Here is a 24,255-nt window from a genome sequence, read left to right as displayed (position 1 = left end):
TATCAACAGTCATTCTATGCTCCATAGATCCCATCACCCCTGTACTTATTGACTTACATTGGCTCCTGATCATATAATGTCTTGATTTTAAAATTCTCACCCTTGTTTTCAAATTCCTCCATGGACTTACCCTCCCCTACCTCTGTAATCTCCTCCAATCCCACAACCCTCGGATACCTGTGCTTCTCTAATTCTGGCCACTTGCGCAACCCCAGTCATAATTGCTCCACCATTGGTGGCTGTGTCTTCAGTTCCCTAGATCCCAAACTATTGAATTCCCTCCCTACACCTCTCAGCCTCTCGACATTGCTTCCCTCCTTTAAGACACTTCATAAAACCTACCTCTTTGACCAAGCTTTTGGTCATCTTACCTTGTATCTCCTTATGTGGCTGGGCGTCATACTTTGTTTTATAATGCTCCTGTGAAGCACTGTGGACGTTTCATTGCACTAAAGGCACTAAATAAATTTAAATTGTTAGCATGATGAGTTTGCAGCTTTTGGCTCCATGGAGTGAATTACTGAATTACACCTTAAATGTACCATGTTCTTCAACTGGCCACGGACTATTTCCTAATCCTTCAAAATGTATTCTCCAGTGAGTTTGAATTGCAACATAATTATTGACTTTCTTGAATGTTTCTGTATTGGGTGAAACTATAATATCATAGAGTTCCCTGGCAGTAACTGTGTTTTGTTCTGTTGCTGATTTTTTGTGCTCTCTTGGACACTCGGTGGTGCAGAGGTTGGGGAGAAGACTCATGTTCTTAGAACTATCAACCCATCTTGAACTGGAAGTGAAACAAAAGGGCACTGGCCATATCTTCATGTCCGCAGCACAGTGTTGATTTGAGAGGTGAGACCACATCTGGAGTTGTGCAGTTTTGGTCTCCATATTTAAGGCAGGATATACTTATACTGGCAGTATATTAAGGGTGAGTTGCTTTCTGAGCTGCGAGGGTTGTTCAATGATGAGCTTCTGAGTAAATTGGGACTATACTCGCTGGAGTTCTGAAGAATGAGAGGTGATATCACTTATTATAATAAGATTCTAAGGGATAGGCACTGAGAGGTTCTTTCCCCTGGCTCGGGACAGTCTCAGAATAAGGGGTCGATCATTTAGGACTGAGATGAGCAGAACTTTCTTTGGAATTGTCTACCCCAGAGTGTTGTAGATGTCCCACTGTTCAGTATAGCTAAGACTGAGACAGATAGATAGGATTTTGTTCTCTCTCGTAATCAAGGGATAGGGGGAATGGAAGGAAAGCAGAGTTGAGGCAGAAGATCATCTGTGATCATGGGCGGAGATTTGCACTAAGTGCGGTAGCAGGTGGGTAAAACAACGTTTTACCCGTTGGCCACAATGGCAGCTTTTCATGCTGTATCATCCTGAACCAGCGGCATTAATTATGCATTCCCAGGGAAACACACCCCCGGTGCTCTCATTTGCCCACCGTGCCATCACCACACCGCTTTATCACACCGGGCGCCATATTTAAAGTACAGCCGCGGGCACACATCTCAGTGCTTCCAGCCCAGGACTGTTGCAGGGAAGGCAAAAAGACTGCAGCCCCAGGTTTAGTGACGCGTCACTGTAATGCATTTTGGATGCCGTGGAGGACCACCAGGATGTCCTCCGTCACTGCTCTGGCCACAGGACGGGCAGCAGCTTGACCAGCCAGTCTGGGGAGGCGGTGGCGGTAGTGGTCAGCACCAATGTCCTGCAAAAGAGGACAGCCACCCAGTGCCATTACAGGATGAATGGTCTCATCCGTTCCACCAGGGTAATTCACTCTTCTCATCACTCTCAACTCACACACTCACAAACCTATCACACACCCACAGGGATCTCACACCTCAAGGGACAACACCACTAACTCTCACACACCCTCATATCTCCATTAGGCTCATACCTTCTCGAGTTTGCATCCTTATCCTGTCCATGGCTCTGCTCATTGCACAAACATTCCATGCAGTGCCATGTGTCCTGCTCACACTCTCTCCATCTGTTTCCATGCAGGAGAAGCCTGCTCACATCAGCAGGAAGAGGTCCCAGACCAGAGGCGGAGTAGCCCACATTAGGCCCCTCACTCACTTTGAGGAGTGTGCCATTGTGCTGATGGTGAGGATGTGGACCGTGCCTGCGACAACGGTGAGGTTGGTGGTGAACACCCTCGTGAGGATCCTGCACCACATCATCCCTCTCTCAACGCAAATGTGAGTGCTCCCTCGCCTGTTTTTGACTCTGCTGCCATGCACTCATTATCTCTATTTTGGTTCACAGGGAGCTCTGCCAAGCAACCGACACCCTCAGCCATCCATTCCCTCAGCTCCATCCATGTCCTCAGCCCCAGCCAAGAGGACACCTCCTCCATTGAAGAGCTGGAAATAAGCAGCCTGGAAGGGTCCATCACAGCGCTTACCCACACCCTCCATCAGTGCAGATGCACACACCTCAGTGGGACCTAGATCTAGAGCAGGCTCGGCTTCACAATCTGGCGGTCACCCCACGGGCACATCTCCTCCGCAGCAGGAGGCAGGTTCTTGCGAGCTCCCCGGCACTTGGAGAACTGCTGGGGAAGAGGCACCTGTAAGGTCTGAGTCAGAAGATGAGTCTATGAATTTGGCCTTCCAACTCATCCTGGAGAGTCAGCAGAAGGCGTGGAAATATCACACAGAGCTGTTGGAAGCCCTAAACGGAGCGACACACCAATTGGAAGAATAAGTACGCCTGATCTCTGATGAAGTGGTGCCCACTTGTGCATGTATGGAGGTCTCAATGGGGAGTATGGCGGACGTCATGGAGACCCTGGTCCAGCAGAATGTGGAGACCTACACTCCATCGCGGGAGCTATGGGTGAGTTCCTGTAGTGGCAACGCGAGAGGGAAATGGGGCACCTCAGTGTCCCTCCAGCAACTCCTTCCCCTCAAGGAGTCAGGATGGGGACGCCCAGGCACCCAAAGGGAAGGGCAGCAGCAGCTGGACACCCCTGAGTCAACCACTTAGGAACCTCAGAGGCTGTCCTCTCCCTCTGAGTCCCCTTTGCCTGTGAGCCCCTCAACCTTGTCCTCTGTCACCGCAGAGGGAGCAGCTGGCCCACGAGTGATTCTGGAGGGAGAAGTGTGTGTCCGGCAGGGCCTTTCAGAGCCTTGTGCATGCATTCTCCCACACACGTGGATCCTTCATGCATCATACTCGCCTCAATGTCCTCAGTACTTTCAATGCTGCCTGCTGGGGTTCACTTTCAGTTGTCAATCTGAGCTGACCTGCATCTCCGCCCACCCACTGATCACACCCTCATGCAGCACTTGATCTCACCCACCATGACTCTCATTTCACTTTCGATATGGACAGCATGGTCTGGATTCAGTTTTTCGTCGGCTCCCCCATCTTTTCCTCTCTCCCGGTCACCCATTTCCTTCCCCCTATCACTGTTGAACCCCGCCCCCTCCACTGGCATCACCTTCCAACTCCCCTCCGTGACATGCCAGCCACAACCCTTTTCCTTTGGGGATGTCCAAGTGAACGTACATGTTCCTTCCTTCCCGAAAATCCCACACCCATCCACATTTACCTCCCCAACTTCCTCCTTTCCACCCCAGTGTCCATGTTTGTCTCCGAGTCCCCACAAACCACCCTCATTGTCCCTTCTACTGCCACTGTCGAACCGCTATCCTCCCACCCTATCCTCGGTCATTCTCACCATTCTCAATATCACGCCCACCCTCGGTTTGCTCCCCAGGAGGCAGTCATGGACCCATCAGGCCCCTCCCTTGCACGTTCACCTGGATATCCCACCCTCTGGAACCCTTCCCCTCCCGGAACTCCTTCCCCCCCTCCAGATCCCTTCCCCCAGGAATCCATTCCCCCTGGAACCCTATATCCCTTTGCACCCCTTCCTCCCCCAGAACCCTTCTCACCTCTGGACCCCTTCCTCCCTTTGGACCCCTTCCTCCCATGGGACTCCTTCCCCCCAGAACTACTGTCCCCACCACCCCCTTAGCCCTTCCTGACTCTCTCAGACACCCCTACTTCCTCCACCACCCTTAGTCCTTCTTTCGGCCTTACCTCTTCCTCCAGCCCCACTCCTTCCTCCAGCCTTACTCCTGCCCTCTTCCTGACTCCGTCACACACCCTCACTTCTTTCTCAAGCCTTACTCCTCCCACCCCCACTTCCTTACTTCTTCCTCCACCCTACTCCCTTCCCTCTCCACACTCCTTCCTCCCCCGGACTCCCTCACCTCTCTGCACTCCTTCCCCCTCCAAATTCTTTCCCTTACACCTTCCGCCCCTGACACCTACATCCCCAGTTGCCATCTTCTACCCCATTACCCCCTCCTGCCCCCATACTCCCCCCGACACCTTCATTCACCCTCTTCCAACCTCAACCCCTCCCCCCTGACACCTCTTCATCTCCCAGTCTTTCCTAGACCTTCCTCTCCCACTCTCTTGACCATCGTCCATTGAACTTGCAAATTCCTGAGCTGCTTTATAGCAGAAACTTGTCCATGAGAATCCACCCAGCATGCCATGGACATTCCTCCAGGGTCTTGTTGCTGCCATGCTCCAGCATCTTCTGCTCCTCGGATGTACGCGATGTGAGCAAGGCCCTGATGGTAAGTCCTGACTTATGCATGCCACAGTTGTCAAGGCATGTTCTGCACCGGTGTGTTTTCCCACTGACGTGGGCGGACGATCCAATGGTGGGTGGGTAGGGGAGGGGATGAGTCTGGCAGGATGTCTTTATAATGATATGCTGATGTATTATAATGAGGTTCCCGCCATCCAATGAAGGGGAATGCAGCCCGCCATTGACGGGCTGAGTGGACGATCGCAAATTGGTTTCACGACATTGTGAAACCAGTTTTTGGCTTTCTCACCATATTGTCTGCTAACACCGCCGAACAAGCCCGATTCCCGTGGGCATGGAAAATCCTGGCCTACATCTGTGGAGCTGAATGGCCTCCTCTTGTTCTTCTTTCTTGTTTTCTTATCTTGTAAGCCACAATTCCAGGCTGCATTCCCTTTGTCAACAGGAAATGCATTCACACACATGTCTAAACTCCGGAAATTTAAAAAAAAAATCTTTTAAATTTAGTTTTGGATCATGGGATGGGTAGCAATAGAATGTGAGAATTCTTTTAGCTAAAAGAATCTAAAATGCATTAACACTCTGAGTTCTGTATTATGATCTAAAATTACATTTTCCCAGTTTTGTGAAAGTAAAATTTGCTAGCCGCCAAAAAGGAGTTGTACGGGGAAGAGGTGGACTTATCAAGATGGTGTTGAAGGGGGTGGAGAGCTAGAGAGAAGAAGAGAAAAGGACTTGCATTCATGTAGCATTTTTCATGATCACCAGACATCTCAAAGCGCTTTACAGCCAATGAAATATTTTTGAAGTTTAGCAGCTGTTCTGGTGTAGGAAACATGGTAGTCAATTTTCACATAGGAGGCTCCTGCAGCCAGCAATGTATTAATGACCAAATAATCTGTTTTTGTAATGATGACTGAGGGATAAATATTGGCCAGGACACCAGGGATAACTCCCCAGCTCCTCTTTAAAATAGTGCCATGGGATCTTTTCCATCCGTCCACTCAGGTAGATTGGGCCTTGGTTTAAATTCTCATCTGAAAGACAGCACCTCCGACGGTGTAGCATTCCCTCAGTGCAACGCTAGGGTGCCAGCCTTAATTTTTGCGCACAAGCCCTGGAGATGGGATTAAGCTGTAGTGGAGTGGAGGGTGCGGCAGATGGAGGGCTGGGGGACAGGAGGAATCTGACTAAGGAAGAGGGGGATCAGGCTGTAATGGGAGACAGGTTGGCACTGAACCCTGCCATAAGACAAAGGAATTTGAGATGTTGAAACGTTAAGCAGAATGAGGGAATTTGCTGTGGCAGCAGAATGGCTTCTAGGCGCAGGTTGGAAGGTTGACGAGGAGGAAGGATCTGGTGGTTGTGGCAGCAGACAATGGAGGAGATTGCTGTCAGTAATACTGCAGATAAAACTCAAATTTACATAATAAAGCTGAGCTGCTGTAAATTATTTTCTGGTAAAATGGACATGTCTTGAGTTGTGAGAGCAAGTCAGATGTTATTGTCATCTCATTGTCACTGGCTAATAGCAAATTATTACTTCATGGATAAATTGTTAAAACACAGTGAACAACTAATACTAATTTTAATGGGGAGCTAACAATCTGTGTACGTTTGTAACTGAATAATTTGGTCCCCAGGCACCAACTCTACTACAGTTATACAAGACATTTATAGTTTGCATATCTTGCCTTGTGAAATTGCCCTTTATGAACACAGACAATTAAACTCAGCAAGATATGAATCAGACAATTTATGTACAATGTAATTATTGAAGCTCTTCTGTACATATCTTTCAGATCAAACTCTGTGTAGACTGTGTCACTAAAGTTTACATAAATGTATGAAACACTCATTCACCAATCAAAGGAATAATGTTGTTAGAGAATTATGATTACATAGCTGTGGAGAGGTTTATATCATAATTCTGCATGTTGGGTCATATATCAAAGTATTTAAATTTGGATTATTTCCTCCCTTTACTGCTTGCTTTCTCTCGCTCCAACTGCAGTGTTTTAAGCATTCTTTTCCTGTGGCTGAATCAAATGTTTACTGTTTGGGATTTCAACTGATATTTTTGGGATCATGTTCCACACCCGTTTTCTGATCAGTTTTGTATATGAATAAGCCCCATTTTGCTAATTCTGGTTGCAATTCTGGCATTGTATGTTTCATTTTAACCCTAAAGCTTTGACTGTTTATTTCATGATGGCAAATGCCAGCACTTTGACAATAATCGATGTAGCCACCCAGAATTCTCTATTAGCTCAGTGACATGTCAAACAAGTAGCTCAAACATGTTTCCCCACCTACACCCCACCCCCCCGCACCCCACCCGAGCCTCCCAAAATTGCTGTAATGGAAGATCTGGCAGGGAAGTCCCTAGAGAATTGGTGTGTTTTTGATTTTCACTGCTGTAAGGAAAAGGTCTTCATCAATGTAAGCCACTACTGGGCACTTGGCATAAGGCCACTGATCTGCACAAACCAATCCATTAGCTGTTTAAGATGGCAGAGGCCAGGATTTTGTGGTCAGCAGTGAAGCTTGCCACTGACCTTGAAAAACTATCCCCAAAGATCAAACAATCTGTGCTAAGATCTATGGCATTGATTTCTCCTTTTCCTGATGTTACTCATGCTGGTAGCTTCCTTCTTCTTTCTGTCCCCACTGCACTTCCCCCCGCCCCCCATGTAAATAAAGCACTGCTCTCAGTTTGTCTTTCCACCTCCAGTTTTTCCTCAGCACACCTCCTCTCCCAGTGTCACATCAGTTTCTCCTGTCTTCCTTTGCCTTTCAATTCCCCTTCATCTTTTAACTCAATACCAGCCGTTGCTTATTGTAGCTGGCATTTCCTGCAATTTGCAAGGATAATTCAGAACTGATTATATCTATCAGGAAAAACTGAACATGCACTTTTTTCACTAAAAGAGAAGGCTGAGGAGTGACCTGATTGGAGGTCTTCAAGATTATGAAGGAGTTTGATAAAATAAATGTAGAGAAGAAGTCTCCATTTGTGGGCAAGTCCAAGACAGGAGCCGTAAATATATGATTGTCACTAATAAATCCATAAGGAATTCAGGGCAATGTGTTTACCCAGAGAGTACTTAGAATGTGAAACTGCCACATGGACCATTGAAGGAGAATCTAGTTAATTGCACAGGGAGAAGGGAATAGAAGGATGTGCTGATCGGCTTAAATGAATTAAGGTTGGGAGGAGGTTCATGTGGAGCATAAACATTGACATTGACCATTTGGGCCTATTTCTGTGCTATGAATTCTAAGTAAACAGAAGCACTTCAGTAGGACTTGGATAGATTGACTTTCAGGGGAGAGGAGGGACAGTCTTTGTATCTAAATTCACGAATCAAAATCAACATAGGTTAGGTAGCCTTGTGGTCATGGTACTGGGAGAGCAACTGAGAGCTCACATTCTACCAAGTTGTAAAACTAAATTCAATAAAACTGGTTAATTTATGAGTAGAATCAGTAAAAGACCATGCTAAAAAAATGTTGTTTTGTCATTGTCAAAGGTAATAGTCTGTGGATTACTACATGAACCACTTGCAAATTGGCAGAGGGCAAATAAGATTAGAGAATTGAATGTGTGGCTCCAAGACTGGTGTGGGAGAAATGGATTTCAATGCAAGGTGCACTGACACCAACACTGGGGAAAGAGGGAGCTGTACTGTTGAGGTGGTATTCATCTGAACCGCGCTAGGACCAGTGCCTTGGAGCATCATATAACTAGGGCTGTAAAGAGGGCTTTAAAATATAGAGCGAGGAGGGAGAGGGTTCATGTGAAGGGAGATTCAGAAAGTTAAAGGGAAAGGACAAGGAAGTAGCGCAGGGTAATGATATGGGTAATGGTAACCAAAGTGTAACGCAAAGGGACAGAGTGTACCAACATAACAGTACATCAGCAAATATGGTCAGTGTAAGAAAACATGGCTTTAAACTAACAGAGAGGGAAGAGGTTTCAGGTGAAGGGAAATTTAGGAATCCAGAGATATAAGTTGAGGCAAGAGAGAAGTGTATTGGTGGGAGTAAAGACAAGCTGAGCAGGAAAGGATAGGTCAGAGAGTTTCATGGTAATAATGCATCAGAAAGTAAGATCCAAGCTGGGAACAGTAGTTAAAAAAATTGATGATCTGAATACATGGAACATCAACAATAAGATAGATGAGCTAGTGGCAAAAATTAAGATAAATAGTTTAGATCTAATCACCATTACAGAAGCATGGTTACGAGGTGAGCAAGGTTGGAAAATAAATATTCAAGGGTAAACAATATTTTGAAAAGACAGCCAAAATAGAAAAGGAGAGGTGTAGCCCTGAAAGTAACAGATGACATAAGAATATTAGTTAGAAAGGATCTTGCTTCTGGTGGGAGTACTGTATAAGCCCCCTAACAGTAGTTATACCATTAGGCAGAGCATTAAACAAGAAATTCTTGGAGCTTGTAACAAAGGCAATATAATAGTTGTGTGGGATTGTAATCTTCATATAGATTGGGCCAATCAAATTGGCAAAGAAAGTCTGGAAGATGAGTTTGTAGAATATTTTTGTGACATTTCCTGGAGCAATATGTTTGTGGAGCCAACTAGGGATAAAGCTATTTTGGATCTAGTATTGTGCAATGAGACAGGGTTGATTAGCAATCTCATAGTAAAAGATCCACTAGGAAATAGTGATCATAATACAACTGAATTCCACATTAAGTTTGAAAGTGACATATTCACAAATCACAAACACAAACCTTAAAATTAAACAAACCCATTTACATAGGTACAAGGGGTTATCTGGCTAAGTTTGATTAGTTAAATAGACTAAAAAGTATGCTGGTAAATAAAGAGCAGGAAACATTTAAAGAAATAATTCAAAATGTTCAACAACAATGCATTCCATTGAAAAGCAAAAACTCAGAAAGATCCATTCATGGCTTACTACGGAGGCCAAGGATAGTATTAGATTAAAAGAAGTAGTGTAGAATGTTGCAAAGAATAATAGCAAGTGTGAGGATTGGGTGTGTTATAGAAACCAGCAAAGAGCTACCAGAAAGTTGATGAAAAAGAAAAAAAAATAGAAAATGAGAGTAAACTAGCCAGGAATATAAAAACAGAACTTTTAAGAGCTTTTACAAGCATATAAAAAGGAGAGTAGCTAAAGTAAACATTGGTCCCCTAGAAGTTGAGATAGGAGAAATTAGCATGGGGAATTAGGAAATGGCAGAGATCCTTTTGTGTCTGTCTTCACAGTAGAAAACATAAATTACATATCAGAAATAGAGGATAACCTACGAGTGAGGAAATTAAGGTAATTAATATCAGTAGAGAGAAAATAGTGCAGAAAACTCCAGGGACTAAAATGTGACAGTGCCCAGGATCTGATGGCTTACCTCCTAGGGTTCTAAAAGAAATAGCTGCAGAGATGGTGGATGCTGGTTATGATTTTCCAAAATTCCTAGATTCTGGAATGGTCCCAGCAGAAGGGAAATTAACAAATGAAATGTAACTATTCAAGAAAATAAGGAGAGAGAAGGCAAGGAGCTGCAGGCCAGTTGGCCTGACATTAGACAATGGGAAAGTGCTGGGATCTATTATCAAGGAAGTCTTAACAATGAGGTTTAACCGAGGTGCAATTATTGCTTATTGAAAACTTTTCCCAATACCCTGCTATGACGACTTGAAATATAGTCGGCAATGGCAATTTTTGATAGTCTCTGCGGAAAAAAAAAACATGGCATGATTAGAACAAGCCAACATGGTTTTATGAAAGGGAAATCCTGTTTGACAAATTTATTAAGAGTTTTTTTGAGGATGTAACTAGTAGGGTTGATAAAGGGGAACTAGTAGATATAATATATTTAGATTTCTAAAAGGCATTCAGTAAGGTGCCAGACAAAAGGTAAGGGCTCATGGAGGTAGGGGGTGATACATTAGCATGGATAGAGGATTGGTTAACAGATAGGAAATAGAGAATAGGGAGTAATGAGGCATTTTAAAGTTGGCAGGCTGTGACTAGTGAAGTGCCCAAAGATCAGTGCTGGGCCCTCAGCTATTTACAATCTATATTAATGATTTAGAGAGTCAAGTATTGAAGTTTGCTGATGATACAAAGCTAGGACGGAGTAAGCTGTGAGAACACAGAGGCTGCAAAGAGACATGGACAGGCTGAGTGGACAATATGGTGGGCAGATGGAATATAATATGCGAAATTATTCACTTTCGTCATAAGAATAGAAAAGCAGAATATTTTTCAGAGGTGTGAAACTTGTGCATGTTGGTGTTGTATGTGCTCTTACAAGGGACACAAAAGGTTAGTATGCAGGTAAAGCAAGCAACTAGGAAAGCAAATAGCATGTTGGCCTTTATTGCAAGGAGATTGGAGTACAAGATTGAGGAAGTCTTGCTACAGTTGTACAGGGCTTTGAGACTGAACCTGGAGTATTGTGTGCAATTTTGGTCTTCATGTTTAAGAAAGGATATGCTTACATTAGAGGCAGTACAGCGAAGGTTCACTTTTTTCATGTCTGGGATGAGAGGCTTGTCCCATGATGGGAAGCTGAATAAATTGGGCCTATATTCTCTGGAGTTTAGAAGAATGAGAGGTGATCTCATTGGAATTTTCAAGATTGTGAAAAGGCTTAACAGATAGATACAGAGGGGTTGTTTCCCCTGGCTGGGGAACCTGGAACTCAAGGGCACAGTGTCAGGATATGGGGCTCATCATTGAGGACTAAGATGAGAAATGTTTTCACTTAATCTTTGGAATTCTCCTACCCCAGAGGGTTGTGCATGCACCATCGTTGAGCATGTTAAGGGATGAGATAGACAAATTTTTGGTGTCTCAGAGAATCAAGAGACATGGGGAGTGGACAGGAATGTGGAGTTGAAGCCCAAGAGCAGCCATGATCACGGTGAATGTTAGAGCAGGTTCAGCAGGCTGTCTGGTTGTCTTCTGCTCCTATTTCTTGTGTTCTTATGTTAACCAACTGGTTTTGTCTTCCCTATGTGGCCCAGCCTACATGTGAATCCAGTCCCACGCTTTTGAGAGTAAACCCAGGCAAGGTGTAAAAGTACCATGTGACCTGGTCTTATCTGTTTCCCACGAGGTAATTTAAATTGAAATGACCCACCTTCTTCCACAATGTGTTCACGCTTAAGGATGGGGAATATATGCTGCATTGCCAGTGTCCCCTACATCCCCAAAACAAATTAAAAACCACACTAGCATCAGAGCATGCTGACCACCATTGCGTGATATGTTAGGAATTTCTATTTCAAATTTGAGAAAATCAATCTTTACTGATACTGTGAAGTTTTGCTTCCAAACAAGCAACAGGTGATTAGGTTTTCTGGTACTAAAGTGTAGGCCTGAAGCCTGCATTCATTTGGAATTTGTGACAGGATTGTAGGTGCTTTGCATGAATGAATTAAAATGAACTGATTGTTGATTTGGTGGTTTGTATCTTTGTAGGACTACAAAGGGTGGAATTGTCCCAGATTTGCACTAAGTGCGATAGTGGGCGGGAAAAACGATGCTTTACCCGTCGACCGCACTGTATCGTCCCAAACCCGCCACATTAATTATGCATTCTCTTGATATACACCATTTTGATGGTGGATGGGCTCCGATTCACTTGTCATGTCATCACCTTGCTGCTTCATCACGCTGGGCACCACATTTAAAGTACAGCTGTGCTCAGTGCTTCCAGCCCAGGACTGCAGCAAAGAAGACATGGCCCCAAAAGGCAAGAAGACTCCAGCCCTTGAATGGCTTTTGGGCGCCTTGGAGGCCACTGTGATGTCCTCTACCACCGCTCTGGCCACAGGAGGGGCAGCAACATTACCACTCCGGCTTGATAGGCGAAGGCGGTGGTGATCAGTGCCAATGTTGCACAGAAGAGGTTAGCCATCCAATGCAGATAGAGGATGAGTGATCTCATCTGTGCTGCCTGGATATGGCAGCCATCTCATCACTCTAAACTGACACACTCAAGCTCAACACACATTCACTGGCATCTCACTCACTGCCAGCCCAAGGGACATTGTCACCCATTCTCTCACACACCCTCACATGTCCATCTGGCCTCATCTCCTCTGGAGACTGCCTCCTCAGCCCTCACCATCTTGAAGCCACTTGCACAGATCAACATATGCCCCCTCACACACCCTGGGATACTCTCCTTCCACAGTACAGCCCTCGCCCTGCAGCCTCTGCTCTTGCCTGAGGCCACTTCACCCCTTCCCCAAGCAAGACCTTGCCCTGCAGCCATTGAAAAGCCACCTATATATGACTGATTTGGTAAGTAGAGACCAACCCGTGAGCTAAAAGTGATGTGGTGCTGTCTGTGAAGACTGATGCTGATGACTGTGAGTGCTGCCTGAAGCCCTGAAGTCCCGAGTGAAGTGCAGCCCGCCAAGTGCATGCCTTATAAATGCTGTTGTGAAACACATTGGCATGTTTTCCTGGGCGGATGATCCAGTGGGGGGGGACGATTCCGATGGGCTGGACTTATAATATGCAGCTGTATTACAATAAGGTTCCCGATGTCCGAAGGCAGGAAACACAGTCCGCCATCTACGTGCTGAGTGGACGATCGCAAACTGGTTTCATGCCGTCGTGAAACCAATTGCGCCATATTGACCACTCACGCCACCGAACACGCCCGACGTCAGCGGGCACAGAAAAATCCTGGCAAAAGTCTCTTTCTTAATAAAGAATCAGCAATGATTAATTTACTTCCGGGTAACTTAGGGTGAGTTTCTTTGGAATGTGGAACTTGCTACTACGTGGGGTAGCTGAGGGAAATTGAATCGATGCATTTAAGGGGAAGTTAGGCAAGTACATGAGGAAGAATTAGAATTAGAAGGTTATGCTGATAGGGTTAGCTGAAGTAACTGGGGAGGAGGCTTTTGTGGAATATACACACTGACATCGACCAGTTGGGCTGAATGACTCACTTCTGTTTATGTAATTTCTATGTAATCCTCTGGGATGAAATTCCTGTGTTAGATTGTAACTATTCTCCTCTTTGACAAGAATCCAACTGTTGGTATTCACTACTGAGGCACAGTAGAACTCAGTGAAGCAGATTTATGTGCAACTCCTCCCTAGTAAATCCTCCCAAAGTAGGTTTTGTTCCTTTGGTGAGGATTAATGCTCTCTGCAGTGTTGGAAATCACCATTTTGCCATGGAGTCGCACCCTTTTGCAGCAAATCACAGTTGTGACTCGAGGGAAAAGTTAAATCACCCCTGATTCAGTGGATCTGTCTTGTTAACATGCGTTACACTGCCATTCTCTGTTGTTGGACAAGACAATACATTCATTGCTCTATATGTGGCCTATTATCTGTCTATTATTGGATGCTGCGTGGAAGATTTGTTGTGGTACTTTGCTACTGTTAGATTTATTTTTTTTGTCAATCCATAGTCTTTCATGTGGTTAAGTTCTGACCTGTCATTGTAAAAGTGTACTGTTATTATTTACTGAAGAGATAAAGAGCAGAGATGAGATTAAGGGTAGAGATGGTGCTCTGAGGGGCAATGTAAAAGTGACAGGCTTGCAGTGGAACCAATTCATTGGTTCAGAAGAGAGATGAAGGTAGGAACAAAAGTCATCACTTCTCACATGAACTGGAAAGTTTCAGTTGTCGAGAACCACATGGCTTTCACAAGCTGGCTGTTAGCGAAATGCTGTTGATGTTTTTTCTCTGTAGGGATGGCTAATTATTTAGTTCATCTGAACAATGAAATGAAAGCTTAGAAGGGTTTCACTGTGACACACAGGAACCAATGAGTCCTTTTAGCCCCTCAAGCCTGTTTCAGCATTCAGTGAGATCATGGCTGATCTACAACTCAACTTCATTTATGCCTTTGCCCCCTCTCCCTTTATATGATTGGCTAGCATCCATCAATTGCAGTTTCAAAATTAACAATTGATCTAGCGTCAATTGCCATTTGTGGGGGAGAGCTTCAAACTTCTATTTATGTTTTGAAGTGTTTCATAATTTAATTCCTGAAAGGTCTGGTTCTAATTTTGAGTCAGTGCCCCTAATCTTGGCTCCTCAACCAGTGGAAACGGTTTCTCTCTGTTTGCCTAAATGACCTTGAAAACTTGGATCAAATCACCCTTAACCTTCTGAATTCCATGAACTACAACCCTAGGTTGTGTATCCCTCTTTGTGTTTTTAATGTTTGGAGTCCAGGTATCATTCTAGTAAACCTACATTGTACTCACCACAAGGCTATTATATCATTCTTCAGGTGCAGTGCCCAGAGCTGCTTAGCATTCCAGATGTGGTCTACCCACGGCTTTGTGTAGCTTAACAGTTTTGCTGATACAGATCAGGAGCGTCTCCAGTTAGAAATTGGTCTGAGTTGAGTTAGGTGGTCTTAATTAGATGGACAGTTAAGATACGGTAAGTGGCCTTAATGCCTCTCAGAGATAGAACCATAGAAAAGTTATGTTGCAGAACGCGGCCATTCAGCCCATTGTATCTGCTCTGGCCAAAAAGAGAAAAAAGAAACTAATCCGCTCATTTTAATCCCACTTTATAACACCTGGTCCATAGCCTTGCAGGTTACAGTGCTTCAGATGCAGATGCAGGCACCTTTTAAATGAGTTGAGCATTACTGCCTCAACCACCAAACCAGGCAGTGAATTCCAGACCCCCACCACCCTCTGGGTGAAAAAGTTTTTCCTCATGTCCCCTCTAATCCTTCTACCAATCACCTTAAACCTATGCCCCCTGGTAATTGACCCCTCTGCTAGGGAAAACATGCCTTTCCTAACTACCCTATCGAGGCCCCTCATAATTTTGTACACCTCAATTAGGTCACCCCTTAGCCTCCTCTGTTCTAAGGAAAACAACCCTAGCCTATCCAATCTCACCTCATAGCTGCAATTTTCAAGACCTGGCAAAATTCTTGTAAATCACCTCTGTACTCTCTCCAGAGCAATTATGTCCTTCCTGTAATGTAGTGACCAGATCAAGAGGCGAAATTCCAGCTGTAGCCTAACCAGTGTTTTATACAGTTCCACCATAACATCCCTGCTTTTGTATTCAATACTACCCCCAATAGTGGTATTGTCTCTGGACTAATAATCCAGAGACCCAGGGTAATGCTCTTGGGATCCGTGTTCGAATCCTGCCACGGCAGATGGTGGAATTTGAATTCAATAAAAATCTGGAATTAAAAGTCTAATGGTGACCATGAAACCATTGTCAATTGTTGTAAAAATCCATCTGTTTCACTAATGTCCTTTAGGGAAGGAAATCTGTCGTCCTTACCTGGTATGGCCTACATGTGACTCCAGACCCACAGCAATGTGGTTTACTCTTAAATGCCCTCTGAACTGGCCTAGTAAGCCACTCAGTTGTAACAAACCGCTACAAATTCACAAAAAAATGAATGAAACCGGATGGACCATTGGGCATCGACCTAGGCACCAGAAATGACAATGGCAATCTCAGCTCTGTTGGCCCTGCAAAGTCCTCCTTACTAACATCTAGGGCCAGTGCCAAAATTGGGAGAGCTGCCTCACAGACTAGTCAAGCAACAGCCTGGCATAGTCGTCTTCGCAGCATCATATCTTACAGATAATGTCCCAGACTCCATGATCACCATCCCTGGGTATGTCCTGTCCCACCAGCAGGACAGGCCCAGCAGAGGTGGCGGCACAGTGCCATACAGTCGGGAGGGAGTTGCCCTGGGCGTTCTCAACATCGACTCCGGAACCCTTTGAAATCTCATGCCATCAGGTCAAACATGGGCAAGGAAACCTCCTGCTGATTACCTCGTACCACCCTCCGTCAGCTGATGAGTCAGTGCTCCATGTTGAACAACACTTGGAGGAAGCACTGAGGGTGGCAAGGACGCAGAATGTACTCTGGTTGGGGGAATGTCCAGCACCAAGAGTGGCTCGGTAGCACTATTACTGACCAGGTTGGCTGAGTTTTAAAGGACATAGCTGCTAGACTGGGTCTGCAGCAGGTGGTGAGGGATCCAACAGGAGGGAAAAATATACTTGACCTCATCCTCACCAAACTGCCTACCACAGATGCATATGTCTATGACAGTATTGGTCAGAGTGACCACCGCACAGTGGTTGTGGAGATGTAGTCTCTGCTTCACACTGAGGATACCCTCCATCGTGTTGTGTGGCACTAATACCATGCTAAATGGGATAGATTTCGAACATAACTAGCAATTCAAGACTGGGCATCCATGAAGCACTGTGGACCACCAGGAGCAGCAGAATTGTACTTGAACACAATCTGTAACCTCATGGCCCAGCATATTCCCCACTCTACCATTACCATCAAGCCAGAGGATCAACCATGGTTCAATGAAGAGTGCAGGAGGGCATGCCAGGAGCAGCACCAGGCATACCTAAAAATGTGGTGTCAACTTGGTGAACTTTAACACAGGATTACTTGCATGCCAAACAGCATAAGCAGCAAGTGATAGGGCCAAACGTTCCCACAACCAACGGATCAGATCTATGCTATGCAGAGTGGACAATCCAGTCGTGAATGCTGGTGGACAATTAAACAACTGACTGGAGGAGGAGGCTCCATAAATATCCCCATCCTCAATGACGGAGGAACCCACACATCAGTGCAAAAGATAAGGTTGAAGCATTTGCTACAATCTTCAGCCAGAAGTGCCAAGTGGATAATCCATCTTGGCTTCCTCTAGAGGTCCGCAGCATCATAGATGCCAGTCTTCAGCCAATTTGATTCACTCCATTTGATATCAAGAAACAGCTTAAGGCACTGGATACTGCAAAGGCTACGGGCCCTGACAATATTCCAGCTATAGTACTGAAGACTTGTGTTCCAGAACTTGCTGCGCCCCTAGCCAAGCTGTTCCAGTACAGCTACAACAGTGGCATCTACCCAGGTATGTCCTGTACACAAAAGCAGGACAAATCCAACCTGGCCAATTACCGCCCCATCAGTTTGCTCTTGATCATCAGTACAGTAATGGAATGGGTCATCAACAGTGCTATTAAGCAGCACTTACTTAACAATAATCTGCTCATTGACACCTAGTTTGGGCTACTCAGCCATGTTCAAACATGGACAAAAGAGCTGAACTCCCAAGGTGAGGTGAGAGTGACTGCTCTTGACATCAAGGCAGCATTTGACAGAGTTTGGCATCAAGGAGCTCTAGCAAGACAGGGAGTCAATGGGAATCAGGGAGAAAACTCTCCACTGGTTGAAGTCAAATCTAGCACAAAGGAAGATGGTTGTGGTTGTTGGAGGTCAGTCATCTCAGCTCCAGGACATCACTGCAGGGGTTCCTCAAGATAGTGTCCTTGATAGCTGCTTCATCAATGACCTTCCTTCCATCATAAGGTCAGAAGTGGGGATGTTTGCTGATGATTGCATAACATTCAGCATCATTCATGACTCCTCAGATACTGAAGCAGTCCATGTCCAAATGCAGCAAGACCTGGACAATATCCAGGCTTGTGCTGACAAGTGGCAAGTAACATTTGCACCGTATAAGTGTCAGACAATGACCATCTCCAACAAGAGAGAATCTAACCATCGTCCCTTGATTTTCAGCGGCATTACCATCACTGAATCCCCCACTATCAACATCCTTGGGGTTACCATTGACAGTAAACTGAACTGGACTAGCCATATAAATACTATAGCTACAAGAGCAGGTCAGAGGCTAGGAATCGTGCAACGAATAATCCACCTCCTGCCTCCCCAAAGCCTGTTTACCATCTACAGGGCACAAGTCAGGAGTGTGATAGAATACTCCCCACTTGCCTGGATGAGTGTAGCTCCCACAACACTCATGAAGCTTGATACCATCCAGGACAAAGGAGCCCATTTGATTGGCACCACATCCACAAACATTCATTCCCTCCACCTCCAACGCAGAGTAGCAGTAGTGTGTGCCATCTACAAGGTGCCCTGCAGGAATTCACAAAGGCTCCTTTGACAGCACCTTCCAAACCCACGACCACTGCTATCTAGAAGGACAAGGGCAGCAGATAGATTGGCACCACATCCACAAACATTCACTCCCTCCACCACAGACACACAGTGGCAGCAGTGTTTACCATCTACAAGATGCACTGTAGGAATTCACCAAGACTCCTTAGACAGCATCTTCCAAACCCACGGCCACTACCATCTAGAAGGGCAAGGGCAGCAGATAGATGGAAACACCACCACCTGGAAGTTCCCCTCCAAGTCACTCACCATCCTGACTTGGAAATATATCGTCGTCCCTTCACTGTCACTGGGTCAAAACCCTGGAACTCCCTTCCTGACAGCACTGTGGGTGTTCTCACACCACATGGACTGCATCATCTCAAGGGCAACTAGGGATGGACAATAAATGCTGGCCCAGCCAGCAAAGCTCACATCCCATGAATAAATTTAACAAAAAGGAAAGCATTCCATATGCTTTCTTGACCACCTTGTCAAGAGCCTGTGGACATGCACTCCAAGGTCTCTCACTTCTTCAACCCCTCTCAATAACTTCATGTTTAGTGAGTATTCCTTTGCTTTGTTTGCCCTCCCCAAATGCATTGCCTCAAGTTTTCTGGACTGAATTACGTTTGCCACTTCTCTGCCCACTCAACCAAACTATTGATGTCATCCTGGAGACAACAGCTATCCTCTTCACTATCAACTTCTGTATCATCTGCAAATTTCCCAAGCATGCCACCCACATTTAAATCTAAATCATTAATATGTACAACAAACAGCAAGGGCCCCAACACTGAGCCCTGTGGAACACCACTGGAAATTGTTTTCCATTCGCAATTTCATCCATCGATCATTACCGTTTGTTTCCATTCACTGAATCAATTTTGGATTCAACTTACCGCCTTCCCCTGTATCGCATGGGTTTGCACTTTCCTGACCAGTCTACCATGTGGGACCTTGTCAAATGCTTTACTGAAATCCATGCAGACAACAACCACTGCACTACCCTCATCAATCCTCCTTGTTACTTCCTCAAAAATTTGCATTAAGTTAGTAAGGCACAATCTTCCCATAACAAAAACACACTGACTATCACCGACCAACCCATGCCTTTCTAAGTGACAGTTTACCCTGTCTTTCAGAATTGTTTCCAATAATTTGCCTACCACCAAAGTCAGGGAAATAGCCTAGGATTTGTTACCATATCTTTCTCCAGTAAAGTTTTGTCCAATAAAAACTGCTACTTTCCACAGGTCAGTGATACTAACACAGTTTTAGCAACATGCAGTAATTCTAGTGCAAAAAGCCTCACGCTGTATAGGTAAACATACTTCACATGTTTATATCTGACAAATATTGATCACCGTTCCATAAATAAAACACTCAGCTATCCAAAAGAAACATTCTCATACTTTGCTTTTAATCTTGCAATTTTATCAATAAACACACAAATAAGATTACAGTCACAAACCATGCAAATCTGTATTGAGATTACCTGCACACCTATTACTCATTATTTACTAATCAAGCCACATCTGGATTTGCAATTAATTACACGAGGGCCAGTGGTTCCTGTATTGGACCCTGCTGGAAGTGCGCACCTGTAGAGCTGGTCATGGCTACGATTAGGCTCAGTTGCGGTTACCTGTGGCCAGATAGCTTACTGACACTCGTGGCCAGGCACACAAGAGTAATGAATGGTTGGAGGAAGTCCTGCAGGGTGACTGGGTCCTTGGAAATGTAGCCCAGCAAGGAATCAACACTTTCAGAAGATTAGGGTAAAAAACACATCTAGGAGGAAGAATTGTCAGCAAGAGTGAGATGATAGTTGTAAAGTGAAAATCATTAGGCAAACAATAAAAAACATGTGGAGCTAAATAGAGCAGATGATGAAAAGCAGAGTGGTTTGAGAAATAAAAACCTGGATATAAGATGAATTTTAATGCAGCGAGATGATTCAACAAACAATGCAGAGAAGAAAATTGAGTTCATTGTGGCCGGACTTTTACAGCATTGTAAATCTTCTGGGCTGCTCATTGAGAATATGCGTTTTGATTTATGCTTGAAAACTAGCTGGGTGGCGGGGAAAACAAGTTTTATCAAGATTGAAGAGCTTAGTGAGTATTTCTGAAATCCATTTAAAATTTGATCAGTGTTTTGAAAGTGCAGTGTTCTGCTTGGCTGCACATGGTACTTTTCAGACTTGATTAAGGAGAGCCAATCTTGTTTTGAGAAGTTGGAGCAGGAGGCTGATTACGGACCGGACCACAGCAAGAAATCAAGCCAGAAAAATGTGGAAACATACTACATACATGGATTGTTTAAAAGCCAGATAAAGCTCTTTTTATGGGGTACATGCATCCAGAGGAATTCAAGAAAAACATATGGTTACGTGAATAACAGCCGCCTGGGGGGCTGGCAAAGCACTTTGCGCAAATGCAAGTTTGTGATCAGATTTCAGGCCCACTCATGTCACATACAAAGGGATCAGGAACTGGTGTTGTGAAGATATGAATCACCGAGAATTTCATGTCCAAAGATTGTCCAGGCATGGTGAGTGACCTAGAGTCCTGCTGAAATGGAAAGTGGGAATAGGCAAAGCGTTAGAAGCTTTATAATCACTGGAGCTGTGCCCAAAGACTGGAGGATGCCAAGCCAAACCTTCGTAAGAAATAACTAATTTGAGTCAGCCTTACAGATTAGTTTGTCTAGCATCTTTAGCAAAGGAAATAACTCAACAACTAGATGCAATCAGCATCCATCTAAAGACTCATGTGGCCATATGGAGTAGTTACCCTAATTTTTGAAATAAAGCACCATGCCTCAAAGAAATGTCATTTGGAATGAATTGTAGAGAAATGTAAGACACATTGATACAACAGGCATGAGATGTGCATGTTGTGAAGAAGTGTGGAAAATGTGGAAAAGGAAAATAAATTGGGTTGGATTACTGACGCCTCTCCAATGTGAAATTGTCATCAAAAAGCCTATTGTATTTGGATGTATCTTTGGATGCACTTGATTTACATGTTGATGCACACTCATTTTAACATGTATAAATTATTGGTAAAGTTACACTGAGAGGAATCTTGCCTGCAGTTTTGTGTACTTTATCCATGTCAGAAATGAATGGAATATGCTCCCATCAAAAAATAGTTAATCAACTTCTCAAAGAAAAACATTAAGTGAACATGAGGGTTAAGAATGGATTTGAATGTTACAAGGATAGCTCATGCTACCTGTAGAATACAACACATTAGCATTAAAATATTGGTAGGAGATTTGATTTTCTTGCTCTCTTTGTCTCCCTCAGAAATACATTGAATAGTGACCATGATGGTTGTAATGCCTGCTGAAGGAGTCAAGTAGATGAGCTGAATTGCTCTATCTTGTTTCATGTTTGTCAGGGTGGTAGCTTTCGGGTGAGAAGTTAAATCAAGGTCCCATTTGCCCTCGCAGGTGGATGTAAATGATTCCCCCATTACGCTATTTCAAAAGAAAATTAGGGAAATGATCCCAGTGTCTTGGCAATATTTATCCCTCAGCTAATGTCATTTAATTTAAAAAATGAGTGTTTTGGTCATTATCTCATTGCTGTTTGTGGGAGCTTGCTGTGTGCAAATTGGCTGCTGCCTTTTCTACGTTACTATAGTGGTTACACTTCAAACATAATTCACTAGCTGTAAAGCGGTTTGGCACCTCCTGAGGCTGTGAAAAATGCTATTTAAATGCCAGTCTTTCATTGTTTGACTGCTAATTCCCCAGTTTTCTTCCGGTACATGGAATTGAACACTCCATTATAAAAGTGTTCATAAGGATTTATAACAGAAATAAATAAAAGTAAAAATGTGTGAATTTAAAGGGAAGGTTGAGTTACGTCTGTGTCCAGACTCATGGGGCAGCATTTTCTATTCTGCGTGTGGGGACAGAGACAGCTGCCAAAGGCCTGTTAATGCCATTAATTAATCACTTAACCAATTTGACAGGGCTGCCTGTCTAACCTTAAGGTTGATGGGCAGGCGAAGAGCCCAGGCAGCCTTCGCATTTTTCATGAAACCTTATCCACGGGCGGGATGAGGTTTCAAGAAGGGTTTATTAAAATAATAAATACTTTTTAAATATTTCATAAACATGTCTCAACTCATGTGACGCTGTCACATGAGGGGACATGTGTAAATGATTTTTAACCTTGTTTATTTTAAACTTTGAAACTGAACTTAATCTCCCTGAGGCAACTCTGTGCCTCAGGGAGATTTCTGTGCTCTTTCGTGCACAAGCCCCAACTCTCCCTCCTCCCCCCACCTACACACGTAGCGCTGAGCCAGCCCACACAAAATGGCGGCGTGCAGCCGATCGTGGGTGACGATCGGCTCCGCACCGGCTCCCAACTGGCCTGCCCAACAGGGAGAAAATTCTCCCCGTGCATCCCGCTTCACCTGCATGTTGCAATTAATCTTGACTCTGTGTGCAGTGCCACAAGAGACCTACCAGCGATGTAGTAAAATTATAAGCATGCTGTTATAATATGGGTTCTTTAGATGTCTCAATGAGGTCTTGAGACTTGTATATTTAAATGTGAACTGTTTATTGTTAACCTGTAACTATTTACAAATCCCAGGTTACTGTCATGCATGGTGCTGTTACCTCCTTGTAGGCTGGCTCCAAAACATTCTCTCTACACTAATAGACTCTCAGTCTGTTACCATGTGACTCTATGCATCATACTGTGGCAATGTTATTCTCCAGTCCCACATTAACCCTTGTTCTGTTGAGCACCTTTACATTACAATGGCATGAATGCACATCATACAACACATTCCACTGTTTATTCTGTAACCATAGTCATGTTTGTAGTACACACTCCTATCACTGAATGGAGCTTGACCAACTGTGGATTCCAGACCTATACCTACAGGTTCACCAACAGATATTTACTTTGGCTAGATATTATGTGGAAACAGATTGGAAGATCCACTAGCTTTCATAGGGTAGCTTGGACTTTTTAGGGAATTGTTCCTCGGGAATCAACAGAAATGGGAAGAAAGAAAATCTGTGATGGAATGATCATGCCTGAATTTTAGATAGAACAGATTTGATGGGCTGAAGGACTTTGAATCATTCTGTTGGTGAACCTGTAGGTATAGGTCTGGAATCTGCAGTTGGTCAAGCTCCATTCAGTGATAGGAGTGTGCACTACAAACATGACTATGGTTACAGAATAAACAGTGGAGTGTGTTGTATGATGTGCATTCACGCCACTGTAATGTAAAGGTGCTCAACAGAACAAGTGTTCTTCAATACAGGGGTTTATAATTAAAAATAAATAAATAATTGCTTGGGTTTGTTTACCCAGAATGTCAGGTACTGCTGTCGCTGGTAAGCTCAGACAAGACTTGCGCAAGATTAAATGGAAATAGCAAAATCAGCATTGAGTGAGGTTAAATAAAGATAGCCCTTTCGTGTTAGAGGGAGATTTCAGAGGGGCTCTTTTTAACACTGGGGGTAATAAATGCGTGCTATTGAATGAGTTGTCCATTATACATCCTGCTTGATTTTTCCCATTCATTGAAATCAACTCGAGGGAAAATCAGTTGGATATCAGTTAGGCTATCAATATGACATCGTCCATGTCACTACATTGTAAAGTAGAATTCCACAATATTCACACAGCTGCAGCGTACTGCTGAGGTGCTGTTA

At 44.3% G+C, this 24,255-nt stretch overlaps 1 protein-coding gene and 1 non-coding gene across 2 annotated transcripts in view; both read left to right on the top strand.

Annotated features, from left to right (window-relative positions):
* The window catches only part of LOC121291613 (ephrin type-A receptor 7-like), a 630,124-nt gene that overhangs the window by 75,848 nt on the left and 530,021 nt on the right, over window positions 1–24,255 (top strand). The window lies entirely within an intron of this gene.
* LOC121292091 lies at window positions 10,185–10,321 on the top strand. The gene has a single exon (XR_005946192.1). It is a non-coding gene; the product is annotated as a U4 spliceosomal RNA (small nuclear RNA).

The sequence above is a fragment of the Carcharodon carcharias genome, chromosome 19 (assembly GCF_017639515.1).
Source record: "Carcharodon carcharias isolate sCarCar2 chromosome 19, sCarCar2.pri, whole genome shotgun sequence".
Lineage (NCBI taxonomy): Eukaryota > Metazoa > Chordata > Chondrichthyes > Lamniformes > Lamnidae > Carcharodon > Carcharodon carcharias.
This window is presented reverse-complemented; position numbering and strand designations above follow the sequence as displayed.